The 22,739-nt window shown below is 51.2% G+C and overlaps 1 protein-coding gene, 1 non-coding gene and 1 pseudogene across 3 annotated transcripts in view; 1 reads left to right on the top strand and 2 right to left on the bottom strand.

Annotated features, from left to right (window-relative positions):
* Nucleotides 1–552, top strand: part of SOCS5 (suppressor of cytokine signaling 5) — a 112,717-nt gene extending 112,165 nt beyond the window's left edge. For both annotated transcript variants that reach the window (XR_012379831.1, XR_012379832.1), the window contains one exon: nt 150–552. The gene's annotated coding sequence lies outside the window, so the exon portion shown is untranslated. The remainder of the gene's footprint in view (nt 1–149) is intronic.
* Nucleotides 1–21,658, bottom strand: part of LOC112821606 (guanine nucleotide-binding protein G(I)/G(S)/G(O) subunit gamma-10 pseudogene) — a 40,134-nt pseudogene extending 18,476 nt beyond the window's left edge.
* Nucleotides 4,472–4,580, bottom strand: LOC112821744 (U6 spliceosomal RNA). The gene has a single exon (XR_003207525.1). It is a non-coding gene; the product is annotated as a U6 spliceosomal RNA (small nuclear RNA).
* Nucleotides 21,659–22,739: the final 1,081 nt, after the last annotated feature.

Genomic DNA, 22,739 nt, shown 5'->3' with positions numbered 1-22,739 from the left:
GCACGTTGTTGTTGCTTTGGAGGGAGCGCAGACTGTGGTTATTCCTCTGATGAACATTTGCTTCATTAATATCAAATTTATGCCCTGCTGCTCTGTTTCGTATCTTTCTTCCTACTCAACAACTTTTTCATTTCTCTGTTGAATCTTAGCATCCTTGAAGGCAGTTTGGATGGCAGTTAAACTCAACAGATAAAATGCCCAAGAACGCACAAAACTCTTACCAAAGAGCTACGGCCGAGTTTATGCTCACACCCAGTGACACCGATGTGGGACTGTCATCTGAGAAGCAGTGATCCTAAGACCCTTGGCTGTAAGCACAGCTGGGTCTCAGGGCTGTGAAGACGTGAAGGAAAAAAGAGAAAAAAAACAATGTATGTCTTCCAGAGCCTGGAGGAGAGAGGAATGGGGAATGGCTGCTCAGCGTGCGTGGGGCTTCCTTCCGGGGTGATGAACATGTTCCAGCACTAGACAATGTGGATGGCTGCACACATTGTGGATGTATTAAATGCTGCTGGATTGTACACTTGAAAATGATTAAAATTGTAAATTTTATTTTATGTGTGTTTTACCATAATTTTTTTTAAATATTTTATTTATTTATTTGACAGAGAGAGACACAGTGAGAGAAGGAACACAAGCAGGGAGAGTGGGAGAGGGAGAAGCAGGCTTCCCACCGAGCAAGGAGCCCGATGTGGGGCCCAATCCCAGGACCCTGGGATCGTGTCCCACATCAGGTTCCCTGCTCAGTGGGGAGTCTGCTTCTCCCTCTGTCTGCTGCTCCCCCTGCTTGTGCTCGCTCTCTGACAAATAAATGAAATCTTAAAAAAATAATAAAATAAAAATTAAAAGTATGCCTTAGGCTGCTACCATTTTCATCAAATCTTACTCAAAACTAAGTTTCAAGCCCTGTTCTAAGTACGTGACATGCAGAATCCATTGCGATCCCAACAACAGCCTCTACCACAGCTCATCACGATCACTACCATCTATTGACCATGGACCCATCGATGGCTCAGTAAGGACTTTACAAGCCCCAGTCCGCTCACCCCTCCTAACAGCCCCATCGTTCAGACTGTTCTGCCTTAACGCTCGTTCTGAAGATACACACGTGTTCCCATACGACTGCCATGAGGTTTCACTTTTGCTCACGTGTGATTTTGCCCATGAGGAACCCCAGGTCTGGGGCTGGCCAACCACAGCCCTCTGGCCAGCGGCCTGTTTCTGCACATAGAGCGTTACTGGACACAAGGACACCCACTTGTCTATGTCGGGTCTGTGGCTGCTTTCACACCAGGACAGCAGAGTTGGATTGCTGCAGCAGGGGCTGTGCGGCTCTGCAAACCTGAAAGCATCATCTGGCCTTTGAAGAAAAAGTTTGCTGAGCCCCATGTTGTGTGAACCCAGAAAACTGTACCCCGCTGAGCCGAGCTGTGCAGACAAAACACACGCACTCTCCCGGAAGAGGGATGGTCCATAAGCAGTTATGATGCAGCGCTAGAGAGGGGACTGCTGTGCACAGAGTCCCCAGGAGGGCCAATGGGATCAAGAAAGGCTTCCCCAGGTGCAGAACCACCCTCGCTGCCGGGCTCCACAGTTAGGCGAGAGGACAGAGACCCAGAGGCAGGGCAAGCCCCCCGAGTCCATTCCTTGCCCCCTGTGCCCACCTGAGGCTGCATTTCCCTGTGGCTCTGTCCCTGATGCAGGGTCACCAGCCATCATTTCTGGGTCCTGGGACACAACTCAACGCACAACAGACCCTTTCTACTCTTCTGTGGGATACATCCATGCATCCTTTCTCCCAGAAGATTCAGGAATGGCAGGCTGATCTCAGCACAGCAAACTCTCCTTTGGTTCGTTCACTGGGCAGCGGGCCAGCCATCTCTAGCCCTTTGGGTTTCTCAAGTGGGAGTCAAGCACCAGTCCATCACCCCATAGTGCATAGTGCCGGAATCCCATCCTCATCTCCCTGAGAAGCTCCAACGAAGCCCCCTCTTGGGCTTGATGTGAGAGGCAGGCACCTTCCACGCCTCTTCCTCACAGAGGAGGAAACTGGCATTCAATAAATAAACCCTTTCCCCAGATTCTTCAACAAACTGACCCTCCACCCCAAAAAAGGGCTGTAAGATTTGTAAAACAAGCTTAGAAATGTTTCCTTATAAAATTGGCCGTTTGTTTCCAGTGACTCTGGGAACCGATACCTATCATCTTAAGCTCTCAGCAGAAACTTCCACCCTGTTTCACCACCTCCTCAGACCTGAGGAGCTGGAGACCAAACAGCTCTTCCTAGACCGCCCCCCTGACTGCCCGGTCAGCGAAGGGTCTCAAGGAGAAACAGGCCTCCTGGCTTGGCCCCCAACAAGGTCCTGCCTGCTCTGGGGACATGTCTACTGTTAGCAGAAAGCTGTGTGGTGGCGAAGGAAGCCCGACAGGCCTGGTGTATTGCCACCTCCTTGATCTGTGGGACCTTACACAAACTTTTGAGCTGAGCTTCATTTTCATCATAAAATGGAGATAGAAAGTAATAATAATACTGTCCCAATTTCCCAGTCATTGTCAGAGTTAAATGTGTGGAGTAAAACCCAAGTGGATCCAATGACTTCATTCAGCTCCTGGACAACAAGTCTTAATTGAAGGCTCCTGGGCATCCCCGGGCCTCTGGGAATGGAAAGGATGGGGGGTCTTGCCCTCAGAGGGTTTACCATCTGGTTGGGCAGAGAATATGCACATGGCTGAAAACAGAAATGACAACCCACATCGGGTAAAGCCACAGGGAAGATTCACATGTTGGCCATGGGCTCCTAGTTAAATCAGAGGCACAGTATAACTCAGTAGAAGAATAATCCTGATTTGGGACTGCCTCTTAGAGGAGGTAGGCCTGGGGCAGGGCCCCAACAGTAAGATTGAACTGGGGGGGGAGAGGAGTGAAATTTCTCCCCGTGGTGTTCCTGAGAAGAAGGCCCGAAAAAGTGTGCATGGTGAGGGCGCCATATGGCTCAGTCGGTTAAACATCTGCCTTCAGGTCAGGTCATGATCCCAAGCGTCCTGGGATCGAGCCCCGCATCGGGCTTCCCGCTCAGCGGGGAGCCTGCTTCTACTTCTCCCACTCCCCCTGCTTGTGTTCTCTCTCTGTCAAATAAATAAAATCTTTGGGGGAAAAAGTGTGCGTGGTGAACAGAATTACACATTTGCCCCACGTGTTTATGTATTTAGAGTCACAAACCAGATGGCAAAGTAATGCAGGGACTGGTGGTCCTCTGAGCAAACCTGATGGCTCATTAGAATTACCTGAGCAGCTTTAGGAACTACTGAGGCCTGGGTCCTCCCCCAAAAGACTCCCGTATGCTTGCTTTGGGGTTTGATCTGGGCATTGGGATTCTGAAAGCACCCAGGGGATTCTAATGTGCAGCCAGGGTTCAGGACCATTGCTAGACTCTCAAACTTCAATGGGAGCAGTCTGGCTTCTGTTTAAAAAAAAAAAAAAAAAAGTGCTAAAAGAGAAAACAACTTTATTTTTAAATGCCAGAATGCCAGGGTGGGGTGGTGGTGTGAAATGTCCGCACTACCTTTGCTTGCCTCCAGCCACTGCCCCCACATTCTTCCATCTGCTTCAATAAATTCAAGCTCCGACTCAAAAGGCTTCTTTCCCTTTCTGGAAAATTCTATTCCCGGGAAACTTCCTCCTAACTGTGGATGCATCTTGTTCTTAGTGCTTTGCTATGCTTGTCAAAGCGCTCTGATCCTCCAACATCATGCAGTTTTGTTCAAATGTCATCAAATTGCAAAGAATTTTCCAGAAGGGCCACAGGAACCCTTCCCAGGGGGGCCACTGCAGCAGCAGAGCCAAGGGGAAAGTGCACTGGACTTGGGAGCCAGGATCCCCCCGGCCCAAGTTCTGACATGACCACTAAATGGCTGCCCCTCTGAGCCTGAGTTTCCACATCTGTAAAATGGGGGAGGCCTGGGTGACCCCACGTTCCTCCTCACCCTGGCTCTCTGAGACTTCAGAAGCCACTCCAAACTGAACACAGTGGGGTCTGAGTGCGGCTCACCTCCAGGCTCTGCCTCCTGGGGATTCCGCCAAGCCCTGGGCCTCTTGCCCAGCGAGCAGCAGACACAAGGGGCCTTCACAGAGTCTCTGCGTGGTTCTCCTGGGGAGCAGGGGCGGGGAGGCAGGGAGCCTCGCAGGCCTAACACAAGGCCTCATCTGTGTCCAGGCTGAGGGAGGAGTGGACTGAGCCGCCCATGGGGACGCTACCTTGCCTCTGGATTTTTCCGTGGCCTTTTTCAGAGCCTTTCATTTGATCACTCAATAACCCCTCAGCAGTGGAGACCGATGAGGACAATTAGCCCCATTTCACATTGCGGATGCTGAGGAGCTGAGGCTCGATGAGGCAAAGTGGGGCTGGAGGATGCCATGTGTCAGAGCAATCAAGAGCATCTGCTGCTCGGACATTTAAACTGCCTTTAAAAAAAAAATATGGAATACTTCACGAATTTGTGTGTGTCCTCCTTGCACAGGGGCCATGCTAACTTTCTCTGTATGGTTCCAGTTGTAGTCTGTGTGCTGCCAAAGCGAGCACGCCATTTAAACTTTCTAACCCTCAATTTTCTCACCTAAAAAAGTAAATACTCTTAACTGCTCTGGTAGACCTGCCCACACTCTGTGGTGAGGGAGGCTCAGGGACACCTTTGGTCATGAGGTGGGACCCAGGAGTCAAGTCAGTGCAAAGGCAGGGCCCTGAGAGATCCATGACAGGCCAAGTGGTGTTCTAGAACTTTCTGTATTTCCTCTCCTATCATCCTCACAACAGCCCTGTCTGTCAGCCACTCTTGGCCCCATTTTGCAGAGCGAGAATGAGAGGCTGAGAGTCCACACACAGGGGCCAAACTCAGTTCCAAGTTATGTCCTTCCACTACCCTGTGCTTCCCCTTGGATGTGGGTGTAGCTCAAGAGGCAAGTTTATCCCCTCCGTCCATACAGATAGAGGGACAGACAGCCTGCAGGACGTGGTCAGGCTCAGCTCCAGGTACCATCACAGGCAAAGAAATCAGGGAAGGAAACTGCTGAATTTGAGAAACTTATACTTTGAAATCATCCCCTTCCTCAGACTAGAGGGAGTCTTCACAGAGAAATTTTATAGGGATTAAAGAGTTCCATACTTTTTAATAACCTAGGAAAACTAGAAGAAGAGAGACTTAAACATTCATCAAATCTCTAGAGGGAGAATGTCTTTTATTAAACTTGGAAATCACTGATAAAAATCACAAAGGAGCGATTAGCGGGTTTGACTACAGAAAAGTATAAATTTTCTGCATTAAACAAATGACTGAAAAGGGACAAGTGGGGAGAAATATTGGAAGCAAATAAGGGAGATAAAACTATCTGGTTTTATGTATTTATGTATTTATATTCTGCCTCCTTCCTAAACAGTCGTGAGGAGGGTATATTACATAAAGAGCTCATATAAACTGAAAGTTTAAAAACCAACAAAGAGCCTTATAGATAGATAGGCAGGGGCATGAAGAAGCCACTTACATAAAACAAATTATAACCAGTGAACAGATTTACAGAAAAATATCCAGCCTAGCTAATCACCAAAGAAAGGCAACATCAAATAGAAAAAAAAAAAACAAACATTTCAATTGGCACCCAGTTAGCACATATGAGTGTGATCACAATTACACCCCACCATTCTTGAGGAAAATCACATGTTGATAGGCACCGAGAACTACAAAAATATTTCTTCTCTTCAACAGAGTAATCTTACCACTGGGGATTTTTGCCGAAGATTCTAAGATGGGGAAAGCATGAGGTGCACAAAGATGCCCACTGCAACATTAGGAAACAAGCTTAAAATTGAAAATGGCTAACTGAACTTTGCCCCACCCAGTCAAGGAAATCCAACGCAGCTTTTATAAAAGAAGTTCACAGAGACTTATGGCAAATAAAAATGCCTATAACAAAATGTTAAGTTTAAAAAGCTGGTAAATAAATACACAAATAAAATAAAAACCAGGATAAATACTTGGAGTATTCATAATATATAATTCGTACTATGACTATAGCTATGGGAAAAAATACACCCATGCAAATATGAGAAAGGCACGTCTGCCCCCAACACTCTCAGACCCCGGGGTGGGGTTACAGACAGAGACCACATACCAAATGCCTAAATGTTAAAGAAATAATTATGAAATAGTTATGAAGTTAATTTAATAACTAATAATTTGCGTTAATATAAATTGAATGTAAATTTGAAATATTTATTAAATATTAAATTATTGACTAATTCAAGCTAACAAACTGTCACATAAAATGTCAAATATCCTCTTACCTTGTGATGAGTTAAGAGGCCTATTGTCATCCCTAGAACAACCACTAAGAAAATAACAAACACAGTTGAAAAACCAACAAAGAAATTAAAATGGTAGCTACTTAATACAAAAGGAGTCAGGAAAGGAGAAACAGGAACAAAACAGACATGAGACATATCAAAAAGGTAGATGTAAATCCAATTATATCAGTAATTACTAGTACGGACTGAATGCTTGTGTCCCCCAGGATCCACATGTTGAACCCCTACCTCCCAATGTGATGGTATTTGGAGGTGGCGCCTTCTGGAGGCAATTGGATTTAGATGAGGTCATGAGGGTGGGGCCTCCATGATGGGATTAGTGTCTCCATAAATAGAGGGAAACCAAAGTTCTCTCCCTGCCCCACGAGAAGGAAGAGATAAAGGCAGCTATCTACCAGCCAGGAAGAGGAACTGAAGGGGCCCCCACCTGGATCTTGGACTTCCAGCCTCCAGAACTGTGAGAAATAACTGTTGTTTAAGCCAGTGACACTGAATCAGGGCGGCTCTATTCATAATAGCACCAAACTAGAAATTACTCAAATGTCATCAGCTAGTGAACAGATACACAATGGAATACTAATCAGCAATTAAAAAGAAAGAAACTACTGACACATGCTATAACACAGATAAACCTCAAATACATTACGCTAAGTGAAAGAAGCCAGAAGTGAAAGACTCCATGCTGTAGGATTCCATCTACAGGACGTGTCCCAAACAGGCACATCCAGAGTGGCTGCCTGGGGTGGACTGTGTAACAGGAGTGGACAGCAAATGGCCACAGTAGTTCTTTGGGGGGAGTGATGGAAATGTTCTAACACTAGATTATGATGATGGTTATGGTGATGCACAACTCTGTACACGTATGAAAAAAATCATTGAATGCAGCATTTCAAATGGGTGAAATTTATGGTACACAAATTATACCTCAATAAAGCAGTTTTTTTAATATGCTAAAATTTAAAATATTTGTGCTGCAAATGATACCATCAAGAAGGTGAAAAGACAACCCACTGAATGGAATAAAATATTTGCAAATCATCTATCTGATCAGGGACCTGGATCTAGAGTATATAAAGAACACTTATAATTCAATAAAAAGACAACCCAATATAAAAATGAGCAAAACAGACATTTCTCCAAAGATCTGCAAATGGCCAAGGAGCACATGAAAAGATGTTCAATACAGCTATGAACAGGACAGCATTGCCGCCTTCCTGGAGCGGGTGGGAGGAGAGAGGACAAACAAATACATTACAGAAAGCAATGCATGTCTGTCTCCTCGAGGCCAGAAATATGCCTGGCTTCTTCTTCTAAAGCTTTCTCTGCCTCATACAGGGAGGCACCTATAAATCATGAATGACTCTGTGTTTTAATGGATCACTCCTTGAAGAAATCCACCCAAATAACACTATGAGATTTGACTCCACAAGGAGTATTCCTGCAGTAGGAGGGGAGAGACTTTTAGTCATACCTGCTCATGCATGCATTCATTCATTCATTCATTCACTCAACAGGTTGTTTGAGCCTCCTGTATTAGTTAAACCATCTTTGTCTGCCAGTAATAGGAACCTAATTTAAACTGGCTCAAGCATAAAAGGGAATTTGTTGGCTAAAGTAACTAAAAATGGACAAGGGTGGCTTGATCCAGGTGTGCAAACAGCATCATCAGGAATTTCCCTCTCAGACCAGTCTTGCTCTGGTTAGCTCCTTTCTTGAGGGACTGTTCCCTTCGTGAAGGCAAATGGCTGCTGATGGCCCCAGGATCTCATCTTCCAGTTCAACACCCCATGGACAGTGAGCTTTTCCTCCCCAGCCCTGACTCTCCCTGCCAAGGCTCCCTCTGCCCTTTTCCCTCAGAAGCCCTGCCTGGGTTCCTACTGGGTTGATGAGTCCTGACTTAGCCTTGACTCATGAGTGGGTTGGGGGTCAGCCCTGTCCAAAGCTCAAGGACTGAGAGCAGGGGAAAAGGTGGCTCCTAAAGGAAAACTGAGGTGCTGGTGCAGAGGCAGGAGAACAGATGCCTCATAAACCAACCAAAATAACCCGTGTCCCTACATCCTTTGGTACCAGGCCTATCAATCACTGTCTTATCTTACATATATAATGCATATAGAATATGACCGAGAAAATACTGTGGAAATTCAGAAGGGGGATTATCTTTCCGTAGAGGGAATCAAGGACCAACTAATGGAGGAAGTAGCATACGAACTTGACTTTGATGGATGAGTGAAATTTTTTATATGTAACCATGAGAAGGGAGCACTCCAGGCTGACCCAAGGTGTGAAGGCAGCAGACTATAAATGGGGAAATTTAGTGGTTCCGTGTGGCCAGAACAGAGACCCAGGAAGAGGAGCTGTGGCCTATGTGGGAGGAGGAGGGTGGGCATCGGACCTCAGATGCCAGGATAGAGAGCTCCGACTGACATCGAGAAAGCAGGAAAGCACTGAAAGTTGTGATCAGGGCAGTGCTATCATCTGGGACATTAATCTGGTTGGATTTAATTTCATTTAAAAAGGTGGGGTGGGGGGGGAATGGAGAGCAACCAATTAAGAGACTCCAAAAATGGTCTATGCAAAAAGCATCAATAATCTGAATGTTCCAGTGGCACCTCCAACCCAGCATGTCCAAGACAGAAGCCAGCTGGCTTCACCTTCCCCACACCACTTCTCTGCCTGTGTCCCTTGTCCTAGCAGATAGCATCTGCATCCCCACAAGGCAGCCTGGAACCTTCCCTCTTCCATATCCCCCACAACAGACTTATCTACAAATCCAGTCGGGTTTTCCTCCTAAATGTTTCTGAATATACTTGTCTTGTTCCTCTGCACCACCGTTCTCCTCCATCTGTTGCTTGGACGGCTCCTACAGCCTCCTAACTGGCCTCCCTGCCTCCACCTGGTCCCCTTTCAATGTTCCGGTGCTCTACACAGTAGTCAGAGTCACCTATTTAAGTTACAGCCAGCTGGGGACTCCCCACCCACCAACCCCTTTCAGGACATGGTCTCAGCCTCACATCTTCCTGCCCCCCCCCCCCACATCCTCCCTCCCCTCGGCCCACCATCCCAAGCTGCTCTCCGTGCACCAAATGTAGCAGGACCTCTTTCCCCTCTGGACTTTGCACATGCTGCTTCCTCTGCTCTCCCCCTTTTTGCTCTGTTCCTGCTCTAGGAGCTAGAGGGAATGTACTGAGGAGGCAGAGGAACAAGAGAAAGGGGTTGAGAGAGAGCTGGGAGCCTGGTGGACACATTCCTGTCTGCCCAGCGCTTGCCTTCACAGTAGCCCCCCTTCTGTGGGGGTCAGCCCTGTCACACTCAGCTGTGTGAGGCAACATCTTACGAGGTCCTGCCTCCCTGCCACAGTTGTCCACGCTCCCGGCCCCAGCTCTGCATTCCAGCCTGCAGGAAGGGGGGACGGAGGAAGTGTAGGGCAAGCAAATTCCTTTTAAAGAAGTAACACAGAAGTTGCACGCATCCCTTTCATTCCATTCCATCCGTAAAAATGTCATCATACTTAGCTGCAAAACAGAGTCCCTAGTTGGTTGGACTTGTGCCGTTACTAAAAAGTTCCATTCCTAAAAAGAAAAAGGGGAAGGATGGCTCCTGGGGGATCAGAGTTTCTGCCACATTCCCCTGAGAGCCACCAGAGTCTCCCTCCAGGGCCTGACTCTAAATGTGGGGGCGTTGGAGGCCCGCCTACGTGGGGACTGTATCAGGTACAGTAGCAAACCACCCCCAAAACCTGCGGCTCAAAACAGAAGCATGGTCTCGGCTCATGGTTTGTAGGTGAGCAGTTTGGCTGGGCTCAGTTGCCGGTTCTTCCACTGGTCTTGTCTGGGGTCATGCATGCCGCCGTAGTCACCTGATGGTTTGATTAGCGCTGGACAGTCCAGCACGTTCTCGCTCACGTGTCCAGCAGTCGGCAAGCTTAAGGCTGACAGACCTCTGCTCTCCATGTGGCCTCTTCAGCAGCCAGCTCAGGGCCACCCACATCACGGTCTCTGCCTTCCCACCGTGGCCAAAGAGAGGGCAATCCCCAGGTGGGTTTTAAGCCTCTGCTGACATTTGCTAAAGCCCCATTGGCCAAAATAAGTCACGTTGCCAAGCTTGGATTCATGGGAGGAGAGACAACTTCACCTCTTGATGGGAAGAGCAGTAAAGCGACATTGCTAAGGCACACGGGAGGGATTAGTCATAACATCTGCACGAAGAGTCTTCGGAGGTGGCCTCAGGCTCCACCCAGAGAACAAGGAACGTCTTTCTTTGCTCGTGCAGGCTCTCGGAGCCCCCCAAAAAAGGCTCTCCAGAGCCTCGGGGAACGGGTTCTTCTTTTTTTCTCAGAGTACATATGACCTTGCCCTGTGTCTGAAGAGCTGCCAGGAACCAAGGCAGTCACCGGAAGTAGGAATTGCTTCCCTGTCTCTGGTGAGCTGCGAGGTCTCCCTCGTGGCACCTCTTTCCCCTCTATGCCTGCTCCATTTTCCTCTCTGTGGGTTGCTTTACTCCTGTCAGCCTCCAGCACCCTTTCCCCTTCTGGTCCTGTTGTTAGCTGGGCCCCGTTCCCCGTTTCCCAATTCCAGAAAGTAGCCCTACCACTGGCCAGCTCGTCTCTTCAGTCCACCCCATGACGGGTGGCAGGCCAGCCTGTGGAGTGGAGCTGAGCCTGTGTCTGGAGCTCAGATGCCCACAGCTCATCCAGTAACCTGGGGGGGGGGGGGGGAAGGGAGGGGGCACCCTAGTGGGTGGCATAGTGTCCCCCCACCCCCGGCAAAGATATGTCCATGTCCTGATCCTTGGAACCTGTGAATGGGAACTTCTATGGAGAAAGGGACTCTGCAGATGTGACTGAGGATCTTGAAATGAAATCATCCTGGATTATTCCGGTGGGCCCTAAATCCAATAACAAGCGTCCTTACAAGAAACATATGGAGGAAAAGACAGACACAGAGGAAAGCCATGTGAAGGTGGAGGCAGGGAGTGGAATTATGCAGCCACAAACCGAGGGTCCCTGGGAGCCACCAGAAGCTAGAGGGCATGAGGAACGATGCTCCCCCCAGAGCCTCTGGAGGGCGTGTGGCCCTGAAAATACCTTGATTTCACCTGAGTGTAGCCCTGACAACACCTTAAATTCTAGCCTCCCAAACCGTGAGAGAATAAATTTCTGTTATTTTAGGTCACCAAATTGTGGTCAATTGTTACAGCAGCTCTAGGGAACGAAAAGAGGCTCATTGCTCAAAAGCCAGCCACGTGGGAGCAGAACCCGGAATAAGGCAATTTCCCTGAGAAGACCATGCAACCGTACAGGGCAGACCTCCTTCCCCTATCAGTGTGTAGACCCTCTGCCCTTTCCCCCCAGGGCCCGAGAGTGCAAGGCAAGCGGGCCTGCACCCCAGCATACTACCTCTACATTAACACCCAAACGCTTCCGATTGGCCTCGGGAGTAAAAGGAGGGAGCAAGGTGGAACAGTAGTTCACCAGAGGGTCATAGGATCCTGGGAAGTGTCGTGCTTGGTCATCCATGTCTGAGGGAGCAGAGACCTGAGCGGCCTTTCACAGGCTGGGGGAAGGATCCAGGGACGGAGAGGAGGCCTGAAGAGTCCCATCCTTCATGCCCAGCACACCAGACTTCAGCTCACACAGATCAGAGTCATGGGAGGTTAGGACCAGAAGGGACCTTTGTGTTTAGTCCCTCCCTGAGACAAAGAGGCAGAAGGCAGAGGGAGGAATGACTTACCAGCGCCCCCCACAGGGGTCTCTGTTCACCGCCTCGAACCCTGTCCCCTTATGTGTCCGGTACTCCACGCGGAGCCCTGGGCAGAGACAAATATTTTGCCTTTATTCACGTCTCAACACGTGGTAAAACGTCTCTTCTACTTCTCATTCCCATGCCCCCTTCCTTCTTCCCAGGACATCGTGGCTTCTGAACCCTTGTTCCCACCAAGCACAGCCGAGGAAGTGAGGCGGCTGCTTTGCTGAGCAGACGGTAAGGATGACCTGAGGGGCGCTGGTCATCCAGCCTGGCTGGACCGCGGCACCCCTCCTTACCTCTGCACGGCCTTGGCCTCCAGGGGCACATGGGGGGCCCCTGGGCAGCCTGGCTCCAAGGTCCATTCGGGCAGGAAAACCAGAAGCCACAGGCAGTAAAGAGCCATCCGTCTGAATATGGTCATTCTGTTTTCTAAGAGCAAGGAAGAAAAAAGTTTGAATTACCTGATTTTTATTAAGGATGGGAACAAATGTTAAGTATAACTAATCTTTGAAGACAGATTTCAGTTGATATTTTGGATAAATAATGCTGCATTTTATCGACACTTTTCTCTGTCCTGCCTAAAGCTTTGTATATATTATCCTACTTAATTTTTTAATGATTTGATTTATTTATTCGAGAAGGAGCACACAAGCAGGAGGGAGCGGCAGAGGGAGAAGCAGCTTCCCGCCGAGCAGGGAGCCCGACACGGGGCTCGATCCCAGGACCCTGGGATCACGACTCCAGCTGAGGGCGGAAGCTTAACAGAGTGAGCCACCCAGGCGCCCCCTATCCTACTTAATCTTATCAACAATGCCGGGCTTAGGTTATCATTAACCCTGCCTGCCATCCCATTTTGTAGACTAGAAGCCTGAGGCTCAGAGGTCAAAGCTGCCTGACCCCTAGGCCATTCTCTTTCCACCACATCATTTGGCTCCTCTGACTAGAAAGGAGGAAGAAAGAACAAGAAGGAATGAGAAAAGCCGGGAAGGAGGACCCGAGAGACCAAGGAAGAAGTGCGGGGAGATACACACGCAGCTGGAAAGCGGGGAGAGGGGGCGAAACCTGCGAGAGTTCTGAGAAGTTGCAGAAACTCTCCTCTCCGTCACCTCTACGCAGACTGTGTGCTGGAGAAGGTGACCGTGCCCACGGCCGCACCCGTTGGCCAGCGAACCCCTGCTCACAGCTCTTCAACAGCTCCTCATCCTCCAGCCTTCTGAGATTCCAAAGTGAATGGGAAAAGCCACAACAATCCCCCGGGTAAAGAATTCTTGGGGCTGCCGCCTCCCTGCTCAGAATAATGGCACACTGTAAAAGAGACGGAATCAAGCGGAGGGGCAGCTCCCGCCCCTGGGCTAATGCACATGGGATCGTGTTTGCCCTAGTGCCACAGGGCAGCTGGGGAAGGCTGTCGTGGACACTCTTCTGCCCCTCCTTCCAGACTCTTCCCTAAGCACCCCCAACCCCACCCTGGTATCCTACACCTCCCCCTCCCGCTGGGATAATGACAGTCTCGATACGCCCTGGCGCTGTGTCTTGAGAGAAATCATCTAGATCAATGAAGCAGGGCAGGCTCAGGTCCCACTCTGTGTATGTGGAAGGCCAGGCCAGGGCTGGGAAGACCACAGGGGGTCGGTCCACATGAGAGCCGGTCCACATCTGATGCTCTCTGGGACTTCCAGAGCATACAGAGGGCCCTCCCATGGTCTGTAAGCCAATCCCTTCATTTAATCAAGGAAACTGAGGGTCAGAGAGGTAAGGGCAGGAGCCCAAGGTCCTGCTGTCTGCACACTTGCCCAGAGCCGGGAGCCTGGAGCCCAGCGCTCAGCCCAGGCCCTCCCCACTGGCAGCCAGGCTCTCCCCTGGCCCCCTGCGCCCAGCGAGCCAGCGGGCGCCTCACATGTGATTATAATTACCGTGGGCTTGGCCTGAGCCCAGCCATACCGCGAGCACATCCAGGCCTGGTGGCCGGCCAAGTTTCCATCTGGGTAGAAAAATGAACAAGTTCAAGGGATGCATGTTAATCCCAAACACCCAAGCAGGAAGGACTGGGGAGAGGGGGAGAGGGCTGGCCAGGATCTCTCGGGGCACTGTCAGCCCACCAAGAGCTCCCGAGACGAGCCCAGGGGGCAGATTGCTCCCAGCCAGCAGAGACTCGGCTGTGTGCCCGTGAGGGGCCCAGGACTGCCCGCCTGTTGAGCGCTGTGGTTCAAGAGCCATCTCAAGATCGCTGGCGGTTATAAAGCCTGCTGGCTCCCAGGCCCAGGATGGAACTGAGCTGGCACGATGTGGCCGGTGGTCCCCACAGCGGTCACCCCTCCTCACTCGGCTCCTTCCCTGTACTAAGCATTTCCCACAGTCTTTGCGTCCCCACCCTCTCCTTCAGTAGCACCATCAAGCCATTGAGGAGCCAGGATGGGTAGAAGATAGGCCTGTGGCAGCCAGTCTGGCTGGCAGCCTCCCTCCTGAGGCTCTTGAGCTTCGAGGACAGCCTGGGCTGTATCTAGGGCTCCCCTGCTTTCAGCTGGAGCCCACCGCCATGGCCGGTGCCTGAAGATTTACTTCATGAGCTGTTTAGCTTCAACTGCCACGAATCAGCGGCACGGCCCTGGTGAGGTCCCACATTCTGCCTGCTGGCCGTCTTGTGCCTCTCTAATGTTGACATCCCATGTCCTTGAGGCTTCCAGACTGTTTCCCCAGTTCTTCCACCCTTGAGAGAAAGGGTCCTTCTTTTCTCCCAGACTTGAAGCAATCCTGAGTACTGCTCCCCTCACAGCTTGCCTCAACTCCCAGGAACTATCATCTGCAAGCTGTGCTGGGTTCGGGCCTCCGGGAATGCAAGACTTTTGAATTTTGACCTATATGTGCAACTATCCCTTTCGGGGCTCATAACAGGTTAAATAGGTGTTAAGAGAGCCACCACTCTCCGCCTCAGAAGCAAAGGAGTTCACATTTAACTGGAATTTTACTAATACCATGTGATGTGCTAGAAACCCTATGAAGGACAACAGCCATCAATTAAATATCAACTGTCAGGTGGGAAAGAGCTATGGCTCCCAAAGGGAACAATGAACTTTCTGATTGCTGATGCCCCTGAGGGGATACAATTCCTCAGAAAAATGAGGTCTACCTCAGATAAATGTGCTTATTTACACCAGCTTCTAGACTGGCCGAAGACAGTCCAGGGCCTGCAGCCAGGCATCTGCGCAAAGAGGCAAGCTCCAGAGTGCAGTTTCTTGCCGACTTGGGGATTTACGGGCTTCCTGGACAGGCCAAGCAGCCTCGGTTTCAAGGCCAGCAGCTGGGCCAGGAGGTTGGCCAAGGTTTTTTCAGAGGCTTTGCAAGCAGTTGGGCCCTTGGGGAAAATGGCTTCGAAACACGGGGCCGTTATCTGGTCTTCCATCCCCTCTAGTCAAAGCCACAGCAGGGGCGTTTTCTTCACCGAGGCAGGGGGAGGAGCCATGGGGGAGAGATGGGGAGGCAGAACGAGGAAATGAAGCATTATTCTCAAAAGGTCATCTCTTTAGTTTTTCTACTTTCAAAAAGGCCCCGATGATCACTTTGTGTTTAAGCCAATCTTGCTTTTTCAAAGAAAACGAAGAAAGGAAAAGATGTTTTTCCAGGTCTAATTATAAAAGCCGTAAGGTTGGAAAGATCTGGAGAAAACATCTGTCTCCTGGTTGTACCTCCACTAGGTGTACACCAAAGCCCATGGGCAGGGGTTGGTCTGTGAATAACCTGCCAGGGGCAGCTCTATCAGCAGTCTGGGGGCCCCCAGTCTCAAGACGCGCCCCCCTCCCTCAGTTTATCCACATCCCCATCGCTGGAACTAATGTCCATTTCTTCTTTTCGGTCCTCGTGGGAACTGGAAAATGGCCAAGAGACTAGAAGCACTAGTGACTGGAGTCCTTATAATCCGAAGGAAGGCAGGGTGGGGGGCTCTGTCACCCCAGGACACTGAGTCCTGGAAGCCTGCACTGCCAGCATGAAAGGGCAAGGCCCAGAGGCGGGCTGCCCCGCCGGCCTTGCTGTCCCCTGCCCCAGCAGGCCTGCCGTCTGCACATGGCTGCTGAAAGGGCTTCTTCCTAAGCACATGGGCTCGGTCTTCTGGTCTTGTGCAGACCAAGAAAAACAGAGTGGGTGTCCCTGGATTTCCTGTTTAAAAAGTGCTGGTGTGTGTGTGTTGGGCGGGGGGGGGGGGGGGAGTTGGAGTCTAGAGAAACCATCTCATTCCCTCCCCCATCTATCAAAACCACAAATCTCAACCTTCCCAAGGTGAGGGAGAGGTGGGCTGGTGGGGCCAGGGAGCGGGTGTCTGGCAGGAGTGGCCGGCCTCTGGCAGCCCCCCAGCTCTGACAAGCTCTGAGCGCCGAAACCAGGCCCCGGGGGGACCCCCATCACCCTGCAGCAAATCTCTCCCTGCTCTCAGCAGCTCACAGCCCTGGCCACTCAGGAGGACGTTTTCGAAACACGGGCAATAGAGATAAGAAGCAGGCTGGAGGAGAGGCCTGAGAGCTGGAGTCAGGCCCAGGGAGGGAAGCAGGCTCCCTGTTGAGTGAGCCAGAGGCACCCAGTCCCCCGCCGGAGCTCACCCTCACTTTGATACTGTGCCGAGTCAGGGTCCTTGGCCTGGCCCGTGATTTCTGGTCAGAATCTGTGCTCCCCTGAGCAGTCTGAGCTTTAGACACTGCCTGCAGGCCCAGGGAACTCCTGCGGAGCTGCCCAGGAAGCGGCTGTGAGAGCTAATCTAATCACCTAGTGCTTGGAAGCAGGCAGACACATGGCCTGAGGGCACTCGGTAAATATCTGTAGAAAGAATGACGTGCTGTATTACTGCTCCTATTTGAGCTGTGACCAATGCCCCAGGGATGGCATCTCAGAGGCAGAAAGGACAACCAGGCATTGGGCTTGGAGGGGCTTGGTCGCCTGGGTGGCTCAGTCGCTAAGCGTCTGCCTTGGGCTCAGGTCATGATCCCGGGGTCCTGGGATCGAGCCCCACATCGGGCTCTCTGCTCCGCGGGAAGCCTGCTTCTCCCTCTCCCACTCCCCCTGCTTGTGTTCCTTCTTTCACTGAGTCTCTCTCTGTCAAATAAATAAAATCTTTTAAAAAATACACGGAGGGCCTTGGTTAGGTGCAGGTGGCCTGCATGGTAAAAATCAGATGACCTGAGCTCTTGACCTATCTGAGTGTTTCTAGGAAAGTCATTCAACAATAACAAAAATAACAATAATACTAGGTACTACAGTGTGCAGAGGAGGGAGTCTCTTCTAACAGAGGCTCCAGACAGTGGTTTCAAGGTCACCTCTGGGACCCCTTGGAAACTTTAGGAATAACCAGAACAGTCCAGCCTGCTTCCCTGCAACTCAAGAAGCCCCCCAAAAGTGTGGGCTGTTTCAGGGTTCTGGGTCAGACCCTCTTTGAATCCCGGGCCCTTGAACTCCCACCTCTAAAGACAATCCCACAGCCCCCGCTAGCTCTTCATCCCTCACACATTCCACGGATGATCTTTGGTCCTTCTCTCAGCCTGGATGAAACAAGGCAGAATGAAACAAGGCATCTGGCCACTACCCGGTCCAGCCAGGCTGTTCTCTGGGGGCAGGAACCTTAAGAGGAATCCCAGCTCCAGCCAAGGAAAACAGGAGCCCGGGCTGGTTAAGCCAGGTGGCTTCTCCCCCCACCTTCCTTTCCCCTGCCCCCACCCATGGGAGCCAGTGAGTTGTTTGGGTAACCCTGAGACCCATCCCACCCCACCCCCGTACTGCCTGCAGCCAGCAGGGGCTTCTTTCTGTGTGTCTCTGTATCTTCGTGTGGCCTGAGGGCCCTCCCTAATCTAGTAAAATCTCATTTCCACATAACTAATTACATCTGCAAAACGCTATTTCCAAATAAGGTCACCCTGTGAGGTTCTAGGTGGATGTGAATTTTAGGGGGACACTACCTGACCCAGTACACCAATGTTGAATTCAACTGTATCTGATCACTGAAGTCCATGACCCCTCACCCATCCGATTTTGGTTTCCAAGATTCTGTGGCTGTTGTCTGTTCTTCTGTTGTCTTTGTCCTTTTATTTTCATTTTGGAGGTGCTTGAGGCAGGAGCTACAGTAAAAAGAAACCAGAGAGATGACTCTTAATGACACTTTCTTTAATCCAATATATCTAAGATACTATTATTTCTACATGTAATCAATGTAGAAAATTATAATTTTTTAAAAAGATTTTATTTTCAAGTCATCTCTCCACCCAACGTGGGGCTCAAACTCACCACCCTGAGATCAAGAGTCGCATGCTCCACCGACTGAGCCAGCCAGGCGTCCCTACAAAATTACAGCCACAGGAGGCTAGTGACTACCTCACTGAACAGCGTGGCTCGGGAGGAAAAGAAAGGGGTGAGGCACTGGGGACCCTCCTGGGGAGGCCAGCGGGTTCCATTTACTATTGACTTGGCCACCTCCAGGGGCTCTCCTGATGATCTTTCATCTGTGTCTCTTGGTGATGGAGGGAAGGAGTGACATGGGGCAAGCTCACAGGACTGTTCTGTCAACCCCAAAGGGGGATTTGTTCATTCACAAGGAAGATGATCACTACCTGGTTACTCTCTCGCCTGTAGATGTAATGGCACCCCTTTCCCAGGGCATACTTCTTGGAGAGCCAGTCCTGGGGAGTCTGGATGCAAAACCAGGGCCAGTCCTTACTGGGTATAGGCTGGAAATCTCAGGCAGCACCAGTGTGAGCACCCCAGCCCAACCCCCAGCAGGCATGCCCATCCCTGGGAGGATGTAGCCAGACTCCCTCTCCCTCTGTGAGGCAGTGGGAGCCACGTATGTCCATGTTCTGGGGCCTGGCTCACCTGGCTCTTTTCGACACCCCCATGGCAGACCTGGCCCCTTCAGACGGGCATCTTTCCCTTTAACACCCAAATCAGTTTTGCCAGCCTGGGCCCATTCCCTCTCTTTTTGACTTTGCTTCTGTCTGCTCCATGTCTGTGTATCAGTTTTATGGTCAAACTCCCAAAAAGCAACCTTATTCCCCAGGGAATGGGCTCCCTCATTTTGTTCCCTTGAAGTGGCTGCAATTCTTTTTTCTCCTGGATCTTGCTCCACACCCTCTGTGTTTTTTTGAGAAATCCAGAAGTAAAGGACCCAGACCCAGAACTGGGCCCAGACATGTCTTATCCACCTCTCGGGCTCTGGGGCCTGCACATAGCAGGGGTGTAGCCCCCGCCCGCCCCACCCCCGAGGATGAGCAGAACAGAGGCATCCCACCCACCCCACTCTCCCTGTCCTGGGGATCCAGGGACAGCCGTGTCTGAGCCCGAGGAGCTGGATGATGGGATCTGCATACCTTCACTTCTATGAAGGGGTAAAATTTGGATGGAAAATGAAGTACAGGGAATGGAGAACAAGTATAGGGGATGAGGAATCTCTGAAGTTACTTCAGAGTTACCACCAGTGTCTGAAAGCTACAAATGACAAGACTCTTTTGCTCTCTGGCTCACTTTCTCTCTCTCTTGCTTTCTCTCTGTTTCTCTCTCTCTCTCTCTCTCTCTTGCTCTCTCTCTCTCTCTCTCTCTCTCTCTCACACACACACACACACACACATATCTTGAGAGCCTCCCCATTTTTTTCTGCTATGCATGGACTTCACAAAAAGTGACTCAACCTTACATAAGAATCTGAGGGGCCCGGGAGCACAATGACTCACTGCCCTGAAATTTCCAGTGGGTTACACATGTCTTCTTAGATGATTTTTTAAATTTTATCTTTAATGGTTGTCAAAAGAAAATTTGGTTTTTGAGGCAGATTGGGGTGGGGATCCTGCCTCAGGGCAGGAAAGAATAGTTACAAGGGACAGAAAGAGACAAGCGCTAGCGACAGGGCCCTCTTGGTGTCAGGCCTCAGGAGGTTCCACTGAGAATCGAGACGTCTCCTCTCAGGACCTCAGGGCATTTCAAGAAATCTAGTGCTACAGTCACCCTAGGGAGAGCCAGCCCCTGGGTGTCCAGACAGGACTTTGATTTGAGGGGGCCCGTGGTTTCAGTGTCCCTGCTGACTGAAGAGCCTCCGAATGCTGCAGGGCAGTGGTGCCCAGCTCTGGTCACAGGCTGGAGTCCTCTGCGGAGCTTTAAAATCCTGACGCCCGGGTCACACCCCAGACCGACTAAATCAGAACCTCTGGGGCCCACAGGTCAGTATTTTTTTTTTTTTAGGCTTCCCAGGTGATTCCAATGTGCAGCCAATGAGGAGACCCTGCTGGTTGGAGGGTCTAGCGCCATTTTACACCAGGCAGATAATTCCAGTCGTTGATGCCCCCCTAATTCTCACAGGCTTGTTAGCCATTTCCTCGAATTCCGGGTTCAATCTGGTTCTCCAGGGAGCCTGAGAATTTCCCCCTCTCACTCGGGTTGCAAAAAGCCCAAGAGACAGCAACTCCCTGAAGGGAAGATTGGCAGCGCCAAAGAGCTGACCGGTGGACCTGTCAGAGGACAGGGCAGAAGACTCTCCGACAGGCAGCCCCCAGGGAAGCTCAGATGCCCCCAGGCCAAGCCTCTCTCCCATCCCAACACACGCCTGCCCCGGCGCCCCTCTGCCACCACCCATGGCTCCCTCAGCCACAGGGCAAAGTCACGGGCCTCATGCTGGCACTAAGAGTCACGCCCGACCTTCCCCCAGCCTTCTCCTCCCTCTCCCTGATGCACACGGACCCTGCCCCACCGGCCTGCCCCGCCCCCGCCTACATGCCCCGCCCATGCCTACATCCAGACTCAAGCTCACACCCAAACATCCCCTGCCCCACAAGACACACAAAGTCTTCGCAGCTTCCAGGGAATGCATATGTTCCTGCCAGGAAATCCCCTTGTCATCGCACGGCTCAGTGGGTATCCGCTGACCTGCACTTTCGCAGGTGCAGAGAGCAGGTCCCCAGCCCCCAGATGGGGCAACGGGACCAAAAGCACCTAGGTCCCATTTATCTCATCAGCCTCAGCCGCAGAGGCCCAGCGCCTGGCATTCTGCATGCGGCCGCTCGACGCGTGGCCCTGCCGTACCATCATCCACCTCACCTCCACAGGCATAATGTGCCCTCCTCACTTTGCGTCAGACTTAGCCACCCCTCCAAGAGCAAGAAAGGCGGTTGACCAGTCTGGGTCCCTCCCTGGCCGAGTTCAGGCTCATACTGCATGTCCGAAGGCATGGCACCTCACCTCTCTGAGCCTCCTTTTCTTCATCTGTAAAATGGGCTGATACAAGCACTAGCCATGCAGATTCGTTGTGAGGACTACAAGAGGTGAAACAGGTAAAGAGAACGATGCTTGGTACCTGGGAAGCTCTCAAGAAACGCTGCCATGATCATGGTGTCACTAGGTACTGGGAAGCTCAGCTTGATTCCACGGTGGACTGGAAATGCCAGGAGGGCCGGGACCTTGTCCACTTCCATTCCGGGTGCCTGGCTGGGGCCGGCGCCTAGGAGGGACCCAGTGAATACTAGTTACATGAATAAGGCATGAACTATTATCATTTCTGTTGTTGCTATTGCCCTCATTGTCGGTATTGTGCTCATTTTTGCCGTCGATATTATTATTCTTATGGGGTTCTTTCAGTGGCACCATCAGCTCTGAGGGTACTGCACTCCTGCCCCTCCCCATAAGCCACGTGGTCTTGGCAACCCTCTGCTTTGGGGCCACTGCTATCCTATCCCTCACTGGGGGGGGGGGCGGGCAGGAACCGGAGAAAGCCACATATCCCCGTGACCCCCAGCACCCTCGTGGACAGCTTTGCAAGGAACCCCAAAGGCACACCGACAGCCTCTCGGACAAGGAGCCCACCAGGTAACTTAAAAGCCTGTCCTCTGGCTGGGAACGCAGAAGGGGGCGCCCAGACCAGCCACACAACGAATGACCTTTTGGACCCCTTCTCTTTGCGTGGCAGACCTCGCCGCCTCCTCTCCCTTTTCTCTCCATGTCTCTGGGGCAGTTTTGTCCCTCTTGGCAAGCAGACGACCCCTCTCTTGCTGCAGCTCCAGGCCAGGGTTTGCGGAGAACTCAGGGGCTCCTGGGCCTGCACCCCCAGCAGTCTCTCTCCCTCCTGGGCTCCACGCTGATCTTGCGGGGAGGCTGGACAGCCTTAGGGCATGGGAGCGGGGGGCAGGTAAGGTCACAGTTGATGGCTTCTTGAGGCCCTAGGAAAGCCCCTCGGGCAAGACTAAATGGCACTAAAATGGCAGAGTTAGGACCCACCCCACTTCACAGGGAGTCTTCTAAAGAGGATGGGAAGATGGGTTTGAGCCCAGGTACCTGCCCTCTAGCTGTCCCTGTGTTGCCCAAACAGGACCACGCCAGGTTGCTGGGAAGTCTAAGAACAGAGCCCCCATCCCCCAGCTCAGAACCCAGTCTTCAAAAGAGTAGTTAAGAATGGTTTAGGACAACAGTAGGATTTTTCTTCAAAAGATTCACAATATGTCCCAAATATGCCTAACTTCTTCGTATGTTTGTGATGACGCTCCCTAGGACTCCAGACCGACCCCGAACCTTCCTTGACCTAACTCATACCTTCTTCCGGGGCCGCTCAACATACCCCAGGCCTGCCACTGGTTAGCCTGACCGAAGGATGTCGTTGTCCCGCACGCCCGTTAGCTGCCATGTCTGT

This window comes from Callorhinus ursinus, unplaced genomic scaffold, assembly GCF_003265705.2.
Source record: "Callorhinus ursinus isolate GAN/ISIS: 27379988/994484 unplaced genomic scaffold, GSC_fseal_2.0 scaffold10, whole genome shotgun sequence".
Taxonomy (NCBI): Eukaryota; Metazoa; Chordata; class Mammalia; order Carnivora; family Otariidae; genus Callorhinus; species Callorhinus ursinus.
This window is presented reverse-complemented; position numbering and strand designations above follow the sequence as displayed.